General features: G+C 41.0%; 1 protein-coding gene across 1 annotated transcript in view; it reads left to right on the top strand.

Annotated features, from left to right (window-relative positions):
- The window catches only part of LOC132453324 (tumor suppressor candidate 3), a 143263-nt gene that overhangs the window by 34132 nt on the left and 88250 nt on the right, over positions 1-20881 (top strand). The window lies entirely within an intron of this gene.

The raw sequence follows: 20881 nt of genomic DNA, 5'->3' as shown, positions 1-20881 counted from the left end.
CTCGCTCGCATGTTTCAACGACGTCAGGTTGCTTTCGCTAAACTAGCAGCTCACGTGCTTCCTGCGTTTGTGTTATTAAACTGTTACTTTATGTTACTTTTAATGATATCATCTTGTTAGAAACACGTATATCTGAGAGCCAAAGCAGTCGCCAAAATCATACCTACGTTGACAGTGTACGTTTCGTGAACACTGGATTACGTTGCATTTCAACATAAAATAGCGTGTTATACACACACACACACGCACGCACATGCACAGACACACACACACAAGCACACACACGCACGCACAGACACACAGACACAGACACAGACACAGACACAGACACACACACACACACACACACACACACACACACACACACACACACGCACACACGCACACGGTGCATTTCGCTGCTAAAACAACAAAAAAATATTCCCTCAAATATTATTACTTTCAAAACGTTGGCCAAAATGGCCAATAATATCATTTTTTTTGGGATGCTTCTAGGACATTTTGGGTGGATTTTGAACGGTATGTGGGGGGCACGTTTTTTGCAGGACCTGGCAACCCTGCGCTGTTGCCCGAGATCTGGATCCACCCCGGCGTGGTGCCGTCTCCTTTTGACCTTTTGACCCCAGACTTCTGGGGGAATAGCTGAATCAATTCATTAGTCAATCAGAAGCATGTAAATATCTTTCCGGTGGCGTAAGAGGACGAACAAGGTGTCCTTCAACATCTACGCTTCCAGGCGATTGCAACGGTGCCACACATGAGCATATTCGAACATGTTTAATGGTAGTAATTAGCTGTCGAAATTGGAGGCCTTAATCAATACTGAGCAGCTATTGATTTGCTTCCCGATAAAGATTTGTCACAAATGACATGTTATTTAGCATCTACACGTTGAGCTGAGTCCAATGACACCAAGAACGACACTCTAGCTAATGGTAACATGTATTTGACATGGTACACCTAGGTCTAGGACATGATCTCGGTGTAGCAAGAGGCCGAGCTTGATCTCATTGGACTCAGTTTAACGTGTAGATGCTAATTAACATGTAATTTGTCAAAAATCTCCATCGGGAAGCAAATCTATAGCTGGTCATTATTGATAAAGGCCTCCAAAATCGACAGAGTCCAGGCTCAGCAAGTGCTCCATCTCGTTGCACCTGCACCCAGCGGCTCGCTTGCAAGATTTTGGCCTGAAGTTCTTCCCAGACCAACACCCTAGCCATCCAACATGCATATCTGAGAATCAGGCCTCTCTTTAATAATGACAAAAAGTTATGAGAGAAATACACATTAACTTTTTGTTATCTCATAAGCGGCGTGGTGCCGGCTCCTTTTGACCTTTTGACCCCCGACTTCAAAAACGTGGCCACAGGCCAGCTGTGTCTACACACCTTTAGCCACAAATGTACACCTCCATCCCACAAAAAATGGGGGACTAGAAACTAACCTCTGTCTTATGTACATTTACTGTACTGTTGGAGGTCACGCCCTTTGCCGACCTTTTCAAGATAGCTAGGGATGCTAAAATGTTTACACACATTTCCCGGGGCCCCGTGTACGACATATCCGAGATTTGGAGTTCTAGCCCTTAGAGATAAAAGGTTTTCCCAAATGGAGTGTCATTTGGACAAAGCCCCTCAGAAGTGTAGCCTGCAAGACCTAATGGTTCAGAATGTGGTGGAAAAACTGTTTTTGAGATAGGAAGGTCCTACCGCCCTGAAATTTAATACCTTATTCTAGGCCTAACTGGGACCTCCGCACCGAAACTTGGCCCGGTCGGACCCCGAGGGCAGGAAGGGGGGGCCCTTCCTGCCCGAGACTTGGCGCGGTCAGACCCCAAGGGCAGGCCCCCAATGTTCATAAGACAGAGGTTAGTTTCTAGGCCCCATTTTTTGCGGGTGTAGACACCGCTGGCCTGTGGCCACGTCTTTGAAGTCTGGGGTCAAAAGGTCAAAAGGAGCCGGCACCACGCCGCTTATGAGATAACAAAAAGTGAATCTGTATTTCTCTCATTACATTTTGTCATTATTGAAGAGAGGCCTGATTCTCAGATATGCATATTGGACTGTTAGGGTATAGGTCTGGGAAGAACTTCAGGCCAAAATCTTGCAAGCGAGCCGCTGGGTGCAGGTGCAAAGAGATGGAGCACTTGCTGAGCCTGGACTTTTCATAATCTTCGCTCTGTTAATGTAAAGGATGTTTGGTCGGATGTTACGACGAAGAATCATAATGTGAATGGGAATATTCTATAAATCTCTTGATATCATCTTTCGTCTCAACACTTCTGCTGCAGCCACTTAAAGTCTCACTCCGAGAACCTTAAAATATGAATCAATCCATTAGAAGTATGAAAATATCTTCCCGGTGGTGCAGCAGAGCAAACAAGGTGTCCTTTGACATCTACGTTTCGAGACGATTGCAACAGTGCCACACATGATCATATTTGAATATGTTTCGGGGGTAGTAATTAGCTGTCGATTTTGGAGGCCTTTATCAATAATGAACAGCTATAGATTTGCTTCCCGATGGAGATTTTTGACAAATTACATGTTAATTAGCATCTACACGTTAAGCTGAGTCCAATGAGATCAAGCTCGGCCTCTTGCTACACCGAGATCATGTCCTAGACCTAGGTGTACCATGTAAAATACATGTTACCATTAGCTAGAGTGTCGTTCTTGGTTTCATTGGACTCAGCTCAACGTGTAGATGCTAAATAACATGTCATTTGTGACAAATCTTTATCGGGAAGCAAATCAATAGCTGCTCAGTATTGATTAAGGCTCCAATTTCGACAGCTAATTACTACCATTAAACATGTTCGAATATGCTCATGTGTGGCACCGTTGCAATCGCCTGGAAGCGTAGATGTTGAAGGATACCTGTTTGTCCTCTTTCGCCACCGGAAAGATATTTACATGCTTCTGATTGACTAATGAATTGATTTAGCTATTCCCCCAGAAGTCTGGGGTCAAAAGGTCAAAAGGAGACGCACCACGCCGGGGTGGATCCAGATCTCGCGCAACAGCGCAGGGTTGCCAGGTCCTGCAAAAAAACGTGCCCCCCACATACCGTTCAAATCCACCCAAAATGTCCTAGAAGCATCCCAAAAAATGATATTATTGGCCATTTTGGCCAACGTTTTGAAAGTAATAATATTTGAGGGAATATTTTTTTGTGTGTTTTAGCAGCGAAATGCACCGTGTGCGTGTGTGTGTGTGTGTGTGTGTGTGTGTGTGTGTGTGTGTGTGTGTGTGTGCATGTGCGTGCGTGCGTGTGTGTGTGTATAACACGCTATTTTATGTTGAAATGCGACGTAATCCAGTGTTCACGAAACGTACACTGTCAACGTAGGTATGATTTTGGCGACTGGGTTGGCTCTCAGATATACGTGTTTCTAACAGATGATATCATTAAAAGTTACATAAAGTAACAGTTTAATAACACAAACGCAGGAAGCATGTGAGCTGCTAGTTTAGCGAAAGCAACCTGTCGTCGTTGAAACATGCGAGCGAGCCGATCAACTCCTAATAACTATAAAACTAAAGATCAGACACAATCACTGACTGAAGATTATGCAATTAAAAGTATATTTCTCGCTAGAAATGTTATTAGAAACACGTTTAACGGTGAATCGGTCCTAAAATATTGCATTTCCATTCAGATAATAAAGATTAATAAAGATCATACACATTCACTGACTGAAGATTATGTAAGGAAAATGTACATTTCTCGCTAGAAATGTCATTAGAAACGCGTTTAATGGTGTATCTGTCCTAAAATATTGCATTTCCCATTCAGATAATAAAGATTAATATAAGCTACGCCGTGTTCCGGAGCCGCGGGGGATTCTGGGAATTGGGGTTCTCAGTTGACAAATGGGGCTTTTGTTAACTTGTTTTGTTGTTAGGATTAAGTGGGGTTAATGGGTTCGGGATGTTATGTGGTTGTGTGTTGTTCTATTAACATTGTTCGTGTGTTCATTATTGTCGACAACCGTCACCGAGAGTGACGTGACCATCGTTTCGCGCAGCTGTTCCGTGTTGAAGTCTCGTTCAATAAAAACCAACTCTCGTTGTCGAGCGTTCAATAAAAACCAACTCTCGTTGTCGAGCGTGCCCCCCCCCCCTACAAACGTGCCTCCCCCCCCCCTACAAACGTGCCTCCCCCCCCCCTACAAACGTGCCTCCCCCCCCCCTCAACAAACGTGTCCCCCCCCCCCCCCCCCCCCTTCAACTAACGTGTCGTCCCCCCCTACAATCGTGTCGTCGTCGTCCCCTCAACAAACGTGTCTCTCCCCCCCCCCCCCTCCCCGGTCATCAACAGTCTCCCCCCCCCCCCCCCCTAAACAATCGTGTCCACAATTTGCCGCGAAAGCCGTGAAACCCAAACCCCGAAACCCGCCTCCACAGCGGCACACGTGGATATTGTAGGTATAACACGCTATCTTTTACGTTGAAATGCTACGTATCCAGTGTTCATGGAAACGTACACCACTGACGTTTTTTCTTGGCGACTGGGTTGAATACCTATATCAAAGAATACATAAAATAGCATGTCATGGGACATGACATGCAACGGCCCCCCCACGCAGTCGTTACGGTTCATAATATTTCGGAGGCGCACAAAGCTTTTGGCCGTGATGTTATATATTATAATGTTCTCAAATACGAGGCGGAGGCAGTGTCTAGTCCACGGTTTATTCAACCATCAAACTGTATTCAATTCCGAACAGTAAAAATAGTAATATCAAATCTATCCCCCCCCCCTCAAACATCGATATTTATCTTATATCGATATTCTGCTTGAAGATATCGAGATATGACTTTTGGTCCATATCGCCCAGCCCTAATTTGAGTCCATTGTTATTCCAGCGCTTTCCTCCCATATGTGTCTAAAACGTTGAGAAAATTCTACGGGGGCTTCATCTGGTTTCTGTATGGTCTGAGTAACAATGGAAAAGTCAGCACGACTTGATGCTTCGGCTTTTACCACTCTTTCACAGACTGTGTCCAACCAAATGTCTAGGGAGATGTTGTTTCCTCTTTCTTCTGATCCCCATTCGGCTCTTTGAGGGACGTGAAACAATTCTCGAACTAACTGCCATTTTGAACCGTATGCCAATTTTAGAATGATTAACACGTCTCCTGGTAATGGACTGTAAATTGTACACATTTGATTCAACCAATGTAAAAAAGGTGTTGGCGCGCAAAGGGGATCTGGAGCATCTTTGGCCATTGATTGCGCTTCACTTGGTGACCAAGGTTTCAATATCGCGGAGTCGCCGATTGTTATTTTCGGGCATTGCTCAATTTGTCACGACTGTGAGGAGGTTGTAATGGGTATTGTTGGTGCAGCGCTAGACGCTGTACCTGAAGCACCGAGTTGATTCGATTCTTTGGATTTTCGGGTTGCGATTGCTATTGCGGCGAGTTCGGTGTCGTCTAGTCCGTTATCTGTGGGCAGTTTGGGAAACAATCCTGTACAGTCTTGGTTAACGGAAAGTCCTACTTTACGCGCTAGTTTCTGCAATCTGTTTAGGTCTATAACGAGTTGACGTTGGCTCCATACACAAAGTGTAGTGAGGACGGTTTTGTCTTTTATGTTGTTTTGGGCTGTTTTAATAGCGTCTACTTCTGCGGCTGTTAACTCTATTTCAGTCATTAATTTATCAACATTTTCTGCATTACTAGTTGCTGTTATGTCCAACAGAGCTGTTCTATACAATTCTGTCCAATCTGGGTTGATTTGCATCGTTTTTTGGAAAATGTTAGACGCGATTTCTGGAGTTAAGTCTTGTTTACCTGGTTTCGGTATTGGGTGTCGTTTTTCCGTGCGAATCCATGCATCTAAACAATTCTGTGTGTAATGAAAATCCCATTTCGGATCTGGTCCAGATGTTATTGTTTCTTTTAATTCTTGTAGTTTGCAAGAATCAAAATAACCACCTATTGGCCAACAGCCATCTGTCCATTCGTACACATCATAAGTAAATGGAAAAACCGAGTATATGCCTTCTTCTCTCAATAATTTTTTTTCTTACCATAGCGGGTTCTTACCAGGTCCGCTCTTTTTTTTAAATTTGCTTAGACACCGTTATTGTCACCTTAGCGTCCCGTTTTGATTAATGGGAGCCCATTTTACTCTTCCTTATGACTGTGGGAGTCAGACGTTCTCTTGGAAAGAAAACACAAACAAATTAATACAATTAATTAATTAATTAATTAATTAATACAAATAAAGGAATACACACACAGCTGATACAACAGATAGGGATATACGAAACAAAACACAATCACTTGGGTTATAGTTTTACGTCATGAATTCTTTAATGCTAAAAGTATGTTAATGTTATTTAATAATTTTAAAACATGTGGAACTCAACGTAAATGGAGACCACAGATCTGTTTGATAAAGAAACAAAGAAATGTTACCTAACTGAATGACATTAATCATTTTGTACAAAATCTGTAAATCAGAGTAAAGTCAATGTCTCAAGGGAGCCTGATTTATTTATTTCTATGTTAGTTTCAGGGTACTCACTCGTGGTTTGTCAATCAAACCTGTTTGAAGAAAAAACTTCCGTAGAGTTGAATTGTCCTCTGGCTCTGGATCATTGTCCTGAACTGCTACGTTTTTCGGGCATGCGTTCCTTGGACATTGCTATTTATCTGAAAAAAAATCTATACAATCTCTCAGATCATATTAATACAACTCAGCAGTAAATCTATTACAATCGCATTCAAATACATTTAGAATTTCGGGACGGCGTAAAAACTGCTTCTCCAGCGCTGTGGAGAGAAGAAGGGTCTACAAGAGGTTGTAGAAAACATGAAAGCAAAGCATGGAAAGAAAGTTTAGGATAGAAACACGGCGCGGAAAATACAAAACATAACAATTAGGATGAGACACAACGATGTTCTTTATATTTTTTTTCTTTTCACAACCGAGGGGGGCCTATTCCCTTTGCTGGCACTGCTTTCAGCCGTAAAGGCCGGACGTTATTTCTCTATTATATTTAGTTTTACCACTCGTCCACTTTTCTGAAACAAGATAAGTTTAGTAACATGACAAGAAAAGTTCAACAGTGGTTAAATCAAATTTTCCGCCGTCGTTGGTGTCTTTAGGTTGGGAGGCTCCTCTATTTGTGTACATTGATTCATTCAGGCTCAAACAACATGAGGCCACTCAATTCATCCTACTTGGTCTTCCCGTGGGCGCAATCATCACCCCTATTTGAAATAGATCTCTTGTCTATATTCATCATACCAGTGATGGTATGATGAGCAGTGCAAAAACCGCGAGCAGTGCAAAAACGGCGGTCAAAGGTCCGGGTCAGAATTGCTTATCTTCCGAGGGACATACACTACCCATATCATGTGAGGTCCAAAACTGGTTGGCCGTATGTGGGGTCCCAAACTGGTTTATTACTACTTACTGAATGGAATTTACTTGGAATTCTTACCAACCTAACTCTATCAATGTATGTAGTTCTCTGGAGGGTTATTACCCTTAATGAGAGTCGTATTTTAGCGAGTAGAGCCAATACAAAGGAGTCTCTGATGGTACAGGACATCCACTCGGATAGGAAACTCAAAACGTTGCAGTCCAAGGTCGTGATAAACCTCCGCCAACACTCCTACATACGTCACATAACAAGAGAGAGTCTGCAGTGCGGAATCTTGCTAATGATCCACAAGGCACAAGCTTTCCATTCGTAGGAACAAACAGTCTACTACCGGCCAATCCTTGATGCCTACGTAGTACGGATCATCAATTGGTAGGGATACCTAATTCTTGGATATTTTAGCAAAAAATATCAGACAGAGCCTCCGCCTAAATAAGAATTTAAATGAAACCTCATGCTTTTAGATCGCTCTTCCCGAGGGCGTCATATTCACCCTTGTATAAAATAAACCACTTGTTTACATTCATCATACCAGAGGCAGGGCAATTATGTCCACTTATCCCCTCTTTCTTTATAATGTACGAAGTTCTCTGGAGGGATTATTACCCTTAATGAGAGTCGTATTTTAGCGGGTAGAGTCAATACAAAGGAATTACCAATAGTATTGTACATCTACTCATAGGAATCTCAAAATGTTGCAGTCCAAGGTCGTTATAAACCTCCGCCAACACTCCTGCATACGTCACATTAAGAAGTGAGCTGAATATTTGTTTTAGTGCTAATCGCATCCAAAGGTCCGGGCCAGATACTATTCGCATGTGTTCATCCATTTTCCAAATTCCGGATCCCGTCAGAGGGTCAGAATGGCAAGATAGTAATTTAAAAAAAAAACATAACTTACCAGTCTGATGATCTCATATTGGGATCCTGCCGACAACGCCATTTGATGAAGAGAAACTTCTCTCGAGGACACGTCGGACAGCGAAATATTTGATTTAATCTTAAAGCATGATCAAGTACTGGCAGCAAAGTTACCAAGGATACATTTCATGAGACAATAGATGAACAAGATTCTTATAGGGAAACGTTTTCATTGTTGGTAGGGAGTGGGAGTGACCTTAGGCCAAGTACATTTGCAATACAATAGGTGGAAATTGGACATATCTGCATGTCTGTAAGACATGGCTGTAAACAAGTTTACACAACAAAGATGTCAGTCGATTGGCCTGGTCTCAATACCAGACTCACTGGCTCCAGTGGGAATTCAAATCCGAATTACCTTAACCTCTCTCAGTTAGAGAGGAAGGGATGTATTTTAAGATACAGGGAGAATGTATACAGTTCCTTCTAATGTGCATAATAATTATATAAACAAGGTTAATTTAATATTTATATGATTGTATATTTATAGTTATGATTGATATTTCCACGACAGGAGGACTCATTCAACTTTTTTACACTGCCAAATATTCACGTCTTATGCCTTTTTCCGCGCATTTACACTGACCGAGGTAATATACCGGCTTGATTTTGAACCCCAATTTACCCTCTTGGACCCAACACATATTGGTGGTTTCATTTTCATGTCAAGAGAATTAGACGGCATCACGGTTCCAGGGGCGGGACTTGGGTAGAGGTGTTGTCTCTACGACAGAGACAACTCAGGGATATCGACATGAGTAGTTTTAACTGGTGAGACGGCCAAATCCACAAGGTGCTGACCATCATGGGAGAGAAGGTGGTGCAGTCGCATTTAACGAAGACGGGGAAAGATGGTGCGAACTAGGCGAAAGGAGCAGAGGAACTTTCCTTATGATAAAAAACAAGTGGTCAGCATAATAAAGAATATGTTGGCGTTTTTGCGTTTGTAGCCTAAACTCAGATGTATACTCATTCTTGCATGATAGTGGCTTAAATAATAAAATAATAAAAACATTCAGAGAATGCAAATTATAAACAAGTCTACTCTCCGCGGGTAGTCCCGCCTACTCCAAAGAACCGAGAAAGCCTGCTCCTTGACAAAGTGCGATTATACCCCCTCGGTTTTACGTAGGCAAGACAGTGAAATTGCAGGGTGTGCCAAGCCGCGACCATACCGCCTTGGCCGTGTGAAAATGCCTATTCTCCCTCCAGCTGGGCGTCTATGGCTACATTGGCTCTGTAATTTGGTTCTGTCTCCCTTGCTCCCTCATAACCTGTTCCCTATATAGTGAACGCTGTGTAGTACAGTAGTTAGATAGATATAGGGGGCCATTTGAACAATGATAATGTGCATCAATGGTGGTGGTTAGTGAGGTCCCCCCCTTTCTTTTGAGTGTTATTCTGTTATTATTATTATCAATCCATCAGGGAGACGTTTTGTGGCATAAAGAAGCGCAAACAGTTGTTTCATGGTGACCGCTCATTTACATGAGATTTCTCTGCAGCAAAAGGTATGCTTTGGAAATACGTGCATTTGTTGGACCCTCATTAATGTTGCATTATGGGTATTACGCTGTGCACTACATAGGGAACCATTTTATACACATTTTGTACACGACTACAAAACAGCCTTAATAGTGTGTTATATAGGGCGCAAGTGGACACACACACACTCCCTGTCTGGCTTTCTTGTGATTGACTCCATTCCTCATTGTACGACTGTATGAGTCTGGCCAAGCTTTTCACTCTCTTTTGTATTTGTTTGTTTCGTCTCAAGTTCTGTTTATCTGTCTCTCCCTCGGTCTTGTCCGTCTCCCTCAGTCTCGGTAACGGTACAACGATAACTCTTGTTGTTCCTCTCCTCTGTGCCTTTCTTTTGAACGTTTCTCCCTCTCCCTTCTCTTCCAGACACCTAGTTTTTTTCACCATTTAACCTTTTGGAAAATGGCGTGTAATTTTCTTCAGTTGACAATGATGGAAGGCACAACTGCTCTTCCAACTGTGAAGGACATTAATACGATGCCCATTAGAAAGTTTCTGCTTTAGCTTAGTCCAGTCTGAATGACTGATGCATCAGAAAGATACAATGTATATACATACTACATAAAAGTGTTTTGAATTAGTTTTAATGTTTAGTTTATGTAGTATATTAGTTGATATAATTTAAGAGGGATGTGTGTACAGTATTCCATTTTTGATCACACTTTTAAATGACCGTACATTAAATTATTCATCAGTCGTCCTATTTTGATCACATTAATAGTTCAAGAATAATCAAACAAATAAAGAAAAAGCACCGAAATGATTCCATTGGAAATTAAGGGAACAATTTGTAACATGTACTGAACAAAATCCTAGATTGACCATAATTCTTCAGAGTTTAGGGTAACATCCTGACTCTAAATACTTTCCCTTCCGGTCGGCCCGTTTGTTAGTCTGTTTGCCAGAGTGTTATGATTCCCTTTTGTCCAGATATGAAATATGTGCTGCAGCCATGAAGGCAAGAAGCCCACAAAGTAGATCCACTAAGATTGTACTGATTCTACCCAACCTGAGAAGCCTGGAAACAATGGAGCTGAACTTGAAGATGGAGAAGGTCTCTAGCCTACAAGGATTTCAAGACCGACATGAGTTGGCAAATTAATTGCAAACCCGTTGTTAGCTGATCAAGTTACAGTGTAGGCCTTGTTGTCGCTCGTTACATCAAAATAATGGTGCTTGTCTCAAATTTAATTCTGCACTCACCTTAACCCAGTCATGTTCCCTCAGTTTCCTCAACCTGGCAACCCACGTGAGCTTGGACTCCGAGGAGGGGGGGCGGCCTGCAGTAAATTATTTTAGCACACGGTGTCCATGTTACATATTGTACCGTTAAACCTTTGTACCAGATATGAGGCTGTTGCTCATGTTGGGTTTCGGATGTTTCTTTGTTACCTCTGATTGCAGCGAGGCCTATCTATCTGCATTGCTAATTAAGCTCAGTCTATAGCAAGCACTCCTGGCAGCTCAGTTCTTTAGGAGAGAGGCTGTTATCAGCGTGTTCCCATGTAGAATGGGTTTTATATATTTTATTCTTATGGGTGTCGAGCACACCAAACCCCCTGTGGGCTTCGATCCATGCTGTTTCCCCTACCCAGGCTGCAAGACAGGCTGTTAATACAATGTTTACCAGTTCATCAGACACACACCACTTCATCACTTCGTGTACTGTCAGGGATGGAGGACGATATAGTACACCCAGAGAGAGTATAGTACACCCAGCGAGAGGGGTATAGTACACCCAGCGAGAGGGTTATAATACACCCAGAGAGAGGTATAGTACACCCAGAGAGAGAGCGGGTTTAGTACACCCAGAGAGAGAGCGGTATCGTACACCCAGAGAGAGAGAGTTATAGTCCACCCAGAGAGAGAGAGAGAGAGAGAGTTATAGTACACCCAGAGAGAGAGGTATAGTACACCTCGAGAGAGAGAGTTATAGTCCACCCAGAGAGAGAGAGAGAGTTATAGTACACCCAGAGAGAGAGGTATAGTACACCTCGAGAGAGGTATATTACACCCAGAGAGAGAGAGGTGTAGTACACTTGGAGAGAGGTTATAGGTCACCCAGCGAGAGAGAGCTGAAGTACACCCAGAGAGAGAATATATTTGTTTTATTGACAATTGACGATGTCGAAAAAAATAAATAAATCCGTAAATCACAATAAATGTGTAAGAGCTCGCATTTTCCCAGCCTTGTGTTTCCAAATGTATTCATAATATATCATAAATATCAATGGTATGAGTACAGTACAGTTGGTTCCTAAATGAATGGTTAAAAACTAGATGAGGATGATTCCATGGCTGTCCTTGTGCAAACCACACTGGGCATCTTTTGTTTACCTCTTTGAGACAACAAGGGAGCATAACAAAGGATTGTAAAGCAGCACTCTTCTTGAAGAATGGTGGCAATCAAATCTATTCATAAATACATTGAATGAAATCCTCTGGTAGATTACATTTGATTAATTCAGATGTCCATGTGAATCAACATAACGAGCCAATGGTTTAAGATATTAAGTATAATATAAGCATTTACTTAACAAAACAGCCAATATAAAAGTTTTCAAAGGGCAGAAAATGTATTTATGATGTCCATGATCTTACTCCGAATGAGCAAGTGTGTTGTTGGAAACGGGATGTACGAATTCTTTGAGCAAACTTTTTTTAATGGATAAGTTTCTGTTGGATATCCCTGGAAGGGTTTACGTTTCATTATGAAAAAGGTTCCAGGAGGATTCTGGGAGATTCCCGTCTCCTCTGGTGCAGGGTCATGAGAATCTTAACAATCAAATCACCATAAAAACAAACCGTGCTTTCTCATTACTGGGGTTTCAGTCTGACTAAAGCTGAAGTGGTGGGATGCGTCCTTTCCATCCCATTCTGTCCAGCTCCTGGAAAGCCTCTAAAGAGCCATTTATTGATCAAGTATAGCATGGGATTCAGTATATATTCATCCCTCCAACTTCAACAGTTTCAGTGTTCATTTGGACATTCATATTTCTCAATTAATAGGCTTTCTATGCATAAAGATACATAAAAATTAAAGTAAAAAATGTTTTAATCTTTGAATAAATTATCAAATAAGTGCTGACACAGCATATGAGCTTTCTTTTATTCAAGGCTTGATAACCCGCTTTCTTTTCTGTTTTTCTTTTCAAACAAATTTGAAAAGCTACAATTGCAGAGAGCGCGAGGTGGTCGGAGCTCGGCTGGCAGACTGTTTATCAGTTGGCTTCCGGAGGATAATTGTTTCATTGTTGGGATACCACCTTAAATGTATGTCGTGCCACTTCACTGTGGCCCTCAACAATAAGCCCTGCTCCATGGGCAAGTTCAGAAGATGCAAACTCACTGGTTACAGCACCTCAGCACCAAGGGTAGAGGAAGACATTGTTAAAGCTAGGATAGGATTTTACAAGGTTTGTCATATTATTTAAATTCTCTGTACATCCAGACAGCAATCCCTAACTCAAATGCTCTTGTAAAAAAAAAAGACAAATCTGTGAGCCTATCCAATCATATTATTCTGCCCAAATTAATTGGTAGGCCTAACTGTCTTCTACTACCTGCCAGCCCGGCTATACACGCTCTGCCCATCTCTCAGTGGTCAGACCAGTCTCTACAAGACAGCAGTTGCTGGTGCTAGCCGGCTAGTCGTGTGTTTAAGGGCTTTGGAGGGGGGCCTGAAGGGGGGGCTGAGATTTGATCTGCTGGATGCTATTGAAACCCAGCTTACTGTGACTGTTTTTTCAGAACCATAATAAATAAAAATCAGATCTATAATATTTTTTATAAGGTTGTGAGATGTATATTGAGTGGTTTGGGGATGTCAATGGGAAGTTGGGATCCTGTAGTCCAACAGGATCTTTAAATAAGTGGATATAATTATGATGAATTTATGATTGTGCCCTCAGGCTTAAGGCTCATTATGCTAGGACAGAAATGGCAATAAACAATGATGACTTTTGCAAGCTTATTCAAGCCAAATATGTTGAAACACAAATATGTTCAAATATATATCAAGTCTGTAAGGAACCAACATGTCGATTTCCAGAGAAAAAAAACCTCCCAAATGAACAAAGACAATATCTGGAAACATTGAACAAAGTTGCCGGTTACAGCAATGGTAAATAGAAAATGAAAATGCCAACAAATAGAAGAAACTGTGATCATACAATGCATAGTGTTCTGCAAGATTTACTCAAGAGAGACAGTGATAATACAATACATAGTGTTCTGCAAGCTGTACTCAAGAGCGACAGGGATCATACAATACATAGTGTTCTGCAAGATCTTGTCCCTTGACCAAGAATGGTATTTGACAAACGATTTGCAGGCTTCCACAGTTGCTGGTTCAGCCTTGTCAAGTGGTGCAGTTTTTAAGATGTAATATGTTCAAAGTTTCAGCCATTTATCAGGTTAAATCCAGTGTTTTATAATAGTTTACAGATGTAAAACCAGCAGTTATGATTTTGTTTTAAATTTCGCTTTGAATTGATATCAGAATGATCATCAATGATTCAGAACACATTTAAAGTAAATCAGATAAAACTTAGTTAGCATGAGTCCAGAAACTTTATTGAATTGTAATAATTTATATTTGGATTGTAAATAGCATGAAAATATAAATGAATGATCTTAATTTATTTTCTTTGGCAAGTGACCATGGTATAAGCGCTATAATGCCCTTCGAGGTGTCCAAAACATTTAGATCGAGTTTGATCGATCAAGTTTGATCGATCGTTAATAAAGGGGACTACTTTTTGAGGGAGATGAACTCAAATAGAGTATACATTTAATAAGCATGCAATACGAAGAAGAAAAAGCATAATTATTAAAGTATTTTAATTGTATTATTATGTTAGCAAGCAAGAAGTAGAATAAACGGGATAATCTCCTCAAGGCAGGGCAATAAACAGTTAGATATGCACGGCTCGTGGAAGGTTACCGCCGTCCACGAGCCGGGCATATCAAACTGTTCATTGCCCTGCCTCTCTGTGATTATCCCTTACTTATTGTGATATTCTAAGACTTTTTATAAGCACTTATTAGAAACGTGTTAACTATTTATTCATTGCTTAATAATATTAATAATAGTCTTATGAGTTTCTTATAGTTAATAAAAACATTACAAACCCATTGTCTTAAAAACGTACCTATTATGTCATTGTTAAAACTTTACCAAGCATTTTTTAGGCTTATTTAGGTTAATAAATCTGCACATGTTGAGCGAGTGTGATCTGTTTTGTGCCTCATATAATATATCCTTTAAAGGCTTTTATTTTGAAGGTCGTTTTAAACCGGAAGTTATGTTTATTCAAGTGGATGACGGCTTGACGCATATAGGCCATAAGGTGAACCAGGAAAAAGTGGCTAGAAAGTGATTTTCGTTCCCACGTCTGGGCACTACTCTTTTTTTGCATTTTTGTATAGGCAATGTCATTGTGGACATCAGATTAAAGGTTCTCCGCAAAATATCCTGCAGTTTTTTTTTAAGAGCCATAAATGTATGAAAATAGGAATTACAAAAAACGAAAATCTTATACAGCTGTTTTTTCTTGTAAATGTATTTACATTCATTCTGGAAACAGAATCTCTCCCACAAATTGACATTCATACATATACCTAACATTTGAGACAAGTATTTTACCATTAATATACTTTCATCTGAATTTAAACCATGAAATGTACAAAATAAATGAGAAAAACGCTTCAAAATAAGTGAATAGCAACCTGTACAATTGAACATACACATGGTACATTTTGCTTAACAATGATGTTTTATACATTAAAAATTTCAGTAGATACTGTGTTATAAGAGGAAGTAAAATAAATAAAGAACACTTTGGCCCAAAATGGATGACATCAATCAAAATATCGAATAATGCCGAAAAATGGATAATACATCAAAAACTGCATTACAGTTCAGAATCTGTACACAATATGCTATAAAACAATATTTACCTGAACAAAACAATGTGTTGATGTCACAGCAGGTCTTGAGTATTTTTTTAATAATTTTTTTTATTATTTTGTCTTAGCTTTGCACCTTGTTAAAGCCATATCTCAGGAATTCTTTGATACATTTTCCTCAAATTTGGCACAAACACAAACTATGATTATTATAATTTTTTTAAGGTCAAGTGCACTGTAACCTCACATTTTATTTTTAAAGTATTTAACATAAGTAACTAAAAAATAAATAGCAAAATACTTTTTTATTAGAGAACTAACTGATTAAGTTAGTTCTCTAATAAAATTCTGAACGAGGGAGACATTGTTAATCTCTTAGCTATCACTCATCAGAGCCATCTTCCTATGTGCTTTTATCCTCTTTTTCCATGGAAATATTGGCACAATTTTGGCACCGACACAAATCAGTACAGGACAGTCTTGCAGACATACAGGAACATCTTCCTGTCTCACATTTGCTCTGCTTGCAGCTGCAGTGGTCTACTTTTAACACACTCTCAGGGGCAGGATTTGTAGTCATCCATGTAACTTTTAACTCCCCATCCTCAACGTGCCATCCATTGCCATTGGGTGAAGGGGCAGACATTATACCTTTGAGAGAATGTCTCATTATTGCAGCCTGGTAGTTTGCCCTTTTGCAGTGTTGGTGCAGGGCATCACTTGTAGGGGGCATTGAGAGTTCCGGCAAAGCTGATGATGCCATGCAGAATGCTCTGTACCTTGCATCGTTGACATTTTCTGCAGATGATTGGCCATACAGGTGGCACACATATTTGCTCAGCACATCAAATGTTGACTGGTCCCATTCAAAACTGCTTCCCAGATTTGTAAATGCAGACAGGTATTCTTCCTTTTCGCAAGCAACAGAAAACGTCTTTCTTTTCCCCTTGCCATGAAAGGCGCTTGTGGAGTCGCAACCTGAGAAGGTATGAATTCCAATAAGTGCCAAACACACACCGTTTCCGAGGGCTGTTGACAACTTAACAAGGTCAATGATTCTTGTCCTGTTGCCAACTCCCGTGAAGAAAATCAAGCTACATGGAAGATCTCTCTGCAGACTTAAAGCAATAACTGCCACATCTGTATCAGGGCTCTTAATAATGACTGTTTCATGTTCCTGTGCAGCATGATGTGCATGTAAGAACACCCTTGTGTCACATTCCTCATGATCACATTCAAGATCCTTAACAGCAATTACAGTTTGTGAACCATCTGTTACTTTCAAACAGTGACACAGTTCTCCATGTGCTGTGTACACAGTCAAGTCTTTGCCCACAACAGTTAGATCAGCATCTTTCCACACATCAAAGAGGAATTCAGCCAGTGCCGCTTTGTTTGTTCCATCAGATAGAAACTTTTTCCATTGAGTTGGTGTCTTCTGGGTCCTTCCATAAATTTGCACCTGTTGTGTGCAGCTCTGCGTGACCGTTCTACATTTGTAATGCTAATTTCAGGATACTGGTCTATCACAAAGTCTACCCTTTCATACTTGTACTGCAGAGCCAGCTTAACTAAGTACTAGGGGTGTGACGATACACTCAGCTCACGAGACGAGACATGATATTTGGTTCACGAGAACGAGACGAGACGAGATTTTAAGAAAACTACAATGACAAAATATATGACTGGACCAAGAGACTTTTATTTAACCGAGTTGCACATGCATTTTGAAATGTTTTATTATAACTCTTTACATGCATGAAATTGAAACTAAAACTAAAATTTATAAAAGTTGAAGTAAAATAAATTAAATTTAATAATTCTCTTTTTTTCAAGTGCAAACAATATGTGCAAAACCTAGGGGTGTGACGATACACTCAGCTCACGAGACAAGACGAGACACGATATTGGGTTCACGAGAACGAGACAAGACGAGATTTTAAGAAAACTACAATGACAAAATATATGACTGGACCAACAGACTTTTATTTAACAGAGTTGCACATGCATTTTGAAATGCTTTATTATAACTCTTTACATGCATGAAATTGAAACTAAAACTAAACTTAAACTTAAGGTAAAATAAAGTAATTAAATAATTCTAATTTCTAAACGTCATTTGCGTCAGTAAATGCGCCGGGTATTTGTGTGATGTAGACAGATGCGCCCACATCATGTAAACAAACCGGGAACTCACGAGGAAAGCTGGAGGTTGTATTGTTGTTGAATGTTACATTTCCTTGTTCAAGTTTTTTTTTTATTAATTTTGAATGTTAAATATTCTATGTTAAATCCCAAATAAATTGTTGACATTTCTAAACGAAAGCCGGAGACATCATTAAATGTATTCGTTTTCGCGCTTCTTCTTCTCCTCCGGAACTACATGACCGCATAGCATTGTGGTATACGGGAGTAACATGTAGGGAACATCGTATGTACACTCAAATTTTGGGTATTTTAAGTGCACTATATAGTGCATGAAATTAACCACTGAGAATTCGAACACCACTACAAAATGGCGAGCACCCTATCTAATGCACTATATCCTTGATAGGGAACGATTTTGAACACAGCTTATGGCTGCTTCCCCTGCTTCCCCTCCTTCTCCTCCTCTTCTAATTTTCCTTCTCCTTCTTTAGGTTCTGGTAGTCTAGACGTAGCAAATGCGCATTACTGCCCCCACAGGGCAGAAATAGAAGTTTGGATAGCTCAAAAATCTCGCGAGACTGATTTTTAACGCGACGGGTAATATCGTCGAGTTTAATCTCGCGAGATCTCGTGGTACGAGATCTCGTCACACCCCTACGTACTGTAGTATGGTGTCAGCGAGCTCTCCAAAGGTGGGTGGTCTGGACTGAAGGGCTTGTATGACCGACATGCCATCGAACAGAATAGCTCCATTTGCTGGTATTTTATCAACTAGGCAGTCCCCACCTTTAGCCTCTAAGAAATCCATGAGAGCTGATTTGTTAGTTTTGGCAAGCATCCATACTGGCTAGAGGATAGGAAACCGTTCCCAGTGAGTAGGATAGAATCTCCCTAAGGTCAATTTTTCTACTCTGGCCTATTATGAGCAGTCTGGAGAACAGCTTCTTGTCAGCCCGTAGAATCACATCCTTGCCCGCTGCAGATTTCTTCTTCGTCTTTGCCTGGTCACTAAAGGTTTTCAGTTTAAGCGCCTTGATGGGAGCGAATATGTCGACAGATTTTGACAAAAGTCGCTGGTCCATAAACTCTTTGACAGCTTTTTCCCCTTTGTCTGGAGCTGCGAGCAAATCCTTCTTGATTTCTTCAACTGCTACTGTCCCAGAGCTAAGACACACAATACCTTCGTGGTGTGTGTCGAAAGGGTTAAGCATTGAATCTAGGGTGGAACTTATTCTAGTCACAGCCTTTTCATCAGCGTGAATCCGTGTGCTGTCAAGGTCTTTCCGTTTCCGTTGTTCAGGAGATTTACCTGCCATTGACTCACATTGTCTTGTTATAGCAGCCCTTTCATTTTGTGATAATATCCAGCGATAAACTGCAGCTCGATTCTGTGTTATCCCTGTCCATCCACCTTTTGTCTTGGAATCTCGGTTGCATGTTTGCTCAATAGCCTGGTCACAGGCAATCGAGGCAAATCCATGGACACTTTGACGTTGGACAGTCCACTGGCCTTTAACGCTGAGGTCGTTGTGGCAAGAAGGATGTGTTACAGGCAAATTGACCATTTCCAGCCAGTATGCAGGTAGATACCTAGCATAGTTCACACGATCATAGGCAAAAAACATCGGCATCATCAATCGAACTGTTGACAGGTGGAGTTGCCAGTCAGATTCTCTTGTTGCTCTCACAAACAGAAGGAGTGTTTGAACCATATCAATGTATGAACTCCAGAATGCAAATGTTTGGTTGACTGCACTTCTCCTTTCCACATATTCTGCATACTTACAACAGATTTTTTCAAATTTGTCATTAGCACCCAAAACTTTGATTGTTCCCTCTGGGAATACACATTTTATCTCCTCAATAACATCCAAACACTCATGTCTCTCCACTGGTGGCAAAGAGTCCAGGAAGGTGTTTACTCTGGCGCGTTGCAGACACTCGTACATAAGCTTGTGCGCCCTTATGCTGCGGTTATACTGATGACCACTGATCACCCCATTGATGGATCCTGGGGCAACCACTTAAGACTCAATGAGTATGTCTTGCAGTCCTGCATCTCCAAACCTTTTTCCGAGAATACAGAGGAAGGACATGCATGTGTGAAACTCGCCTAGTCTTATCACTAGACGCTTTGTCAAGTCTTCGTCTTTCCAACGGATTTGTTGAGCTTTGGCATATATAGCTTGGTCAAATACTAACACGATATGGTCCAGTTCAAGCCGATCAGCAATTTGGACACTTCGCTTCAGAATTGTGTTTACCGTTGACATCTCTGTCGGTGAAGCCTCAATGACTGGAAGATAATGCAGTGCTGACTTTTGCAGAGTAGCATCTCCTTGAAGCAATGTATGGAAACCTGTCCAGCTTGGGACTGTGCATCGTTCAGCATCTATGTATTTTACAAAAACATATGCCAGTTCAGTTTGGGCTGCAGACACGGTGTTAAATCTGTATGTTTCCAGCTGCAGTGGAATGCTATGATGATGAAACAAGTTCTGTGGCCCATGTCTTTTAGACTGTTGGTAGTGTTCTACAGGAGTGCTAGGGGGTGCTTTGAATGAGGACACTCCTTTCTGTAGTGGTTGTCTGTTTGTTCTTGACGCAGGTTCAGCGACAGAACTTTGCAGCATAATGCCATTTGTATGGTGAGTAGTTCCACGACCTGACAGTGTCTCCTCCCCAAAGTCAATATTGTCCCACACCAGTATTGTAGGAGTCTTCTTCGAGAATCCAATCGGGATTTTGTCTCTGCCCTCTAGTAGTTGTAGTTGGGCAAGGCTAGTGTCTAGACTGACAACTGTGTCCCATGAAGCACAATGCCCTAGTCCACTCAGCAGTGACACAACTTGTGAGGAACCTGTTAAATGCCGAATACTTAGACCAAGACATAATGATTTGGGTGTCTGCCTCCGACCTTTAGATCCAAGATACATAATGTCTTGACAAACA

Source organism: Gadus macrocephalus, chromosome 3, assembly GCF_031168955.1.
Source record: "Gadus macrocephalus chromosome 3, ASM3116895v1".
In the NCBI taxonomy this organism is placed as follows: Eukaryota; Metazoa; Chordata; class Actinopteri; order Gadiformes; family Gadidae; genus Gadus; species Gadus macrocephalus.
The sequence above is the reverse complement of the archived record's forward strand: the minus strand, read 5'-3'. Positions and strand labels throughout refer to the sequence as shown.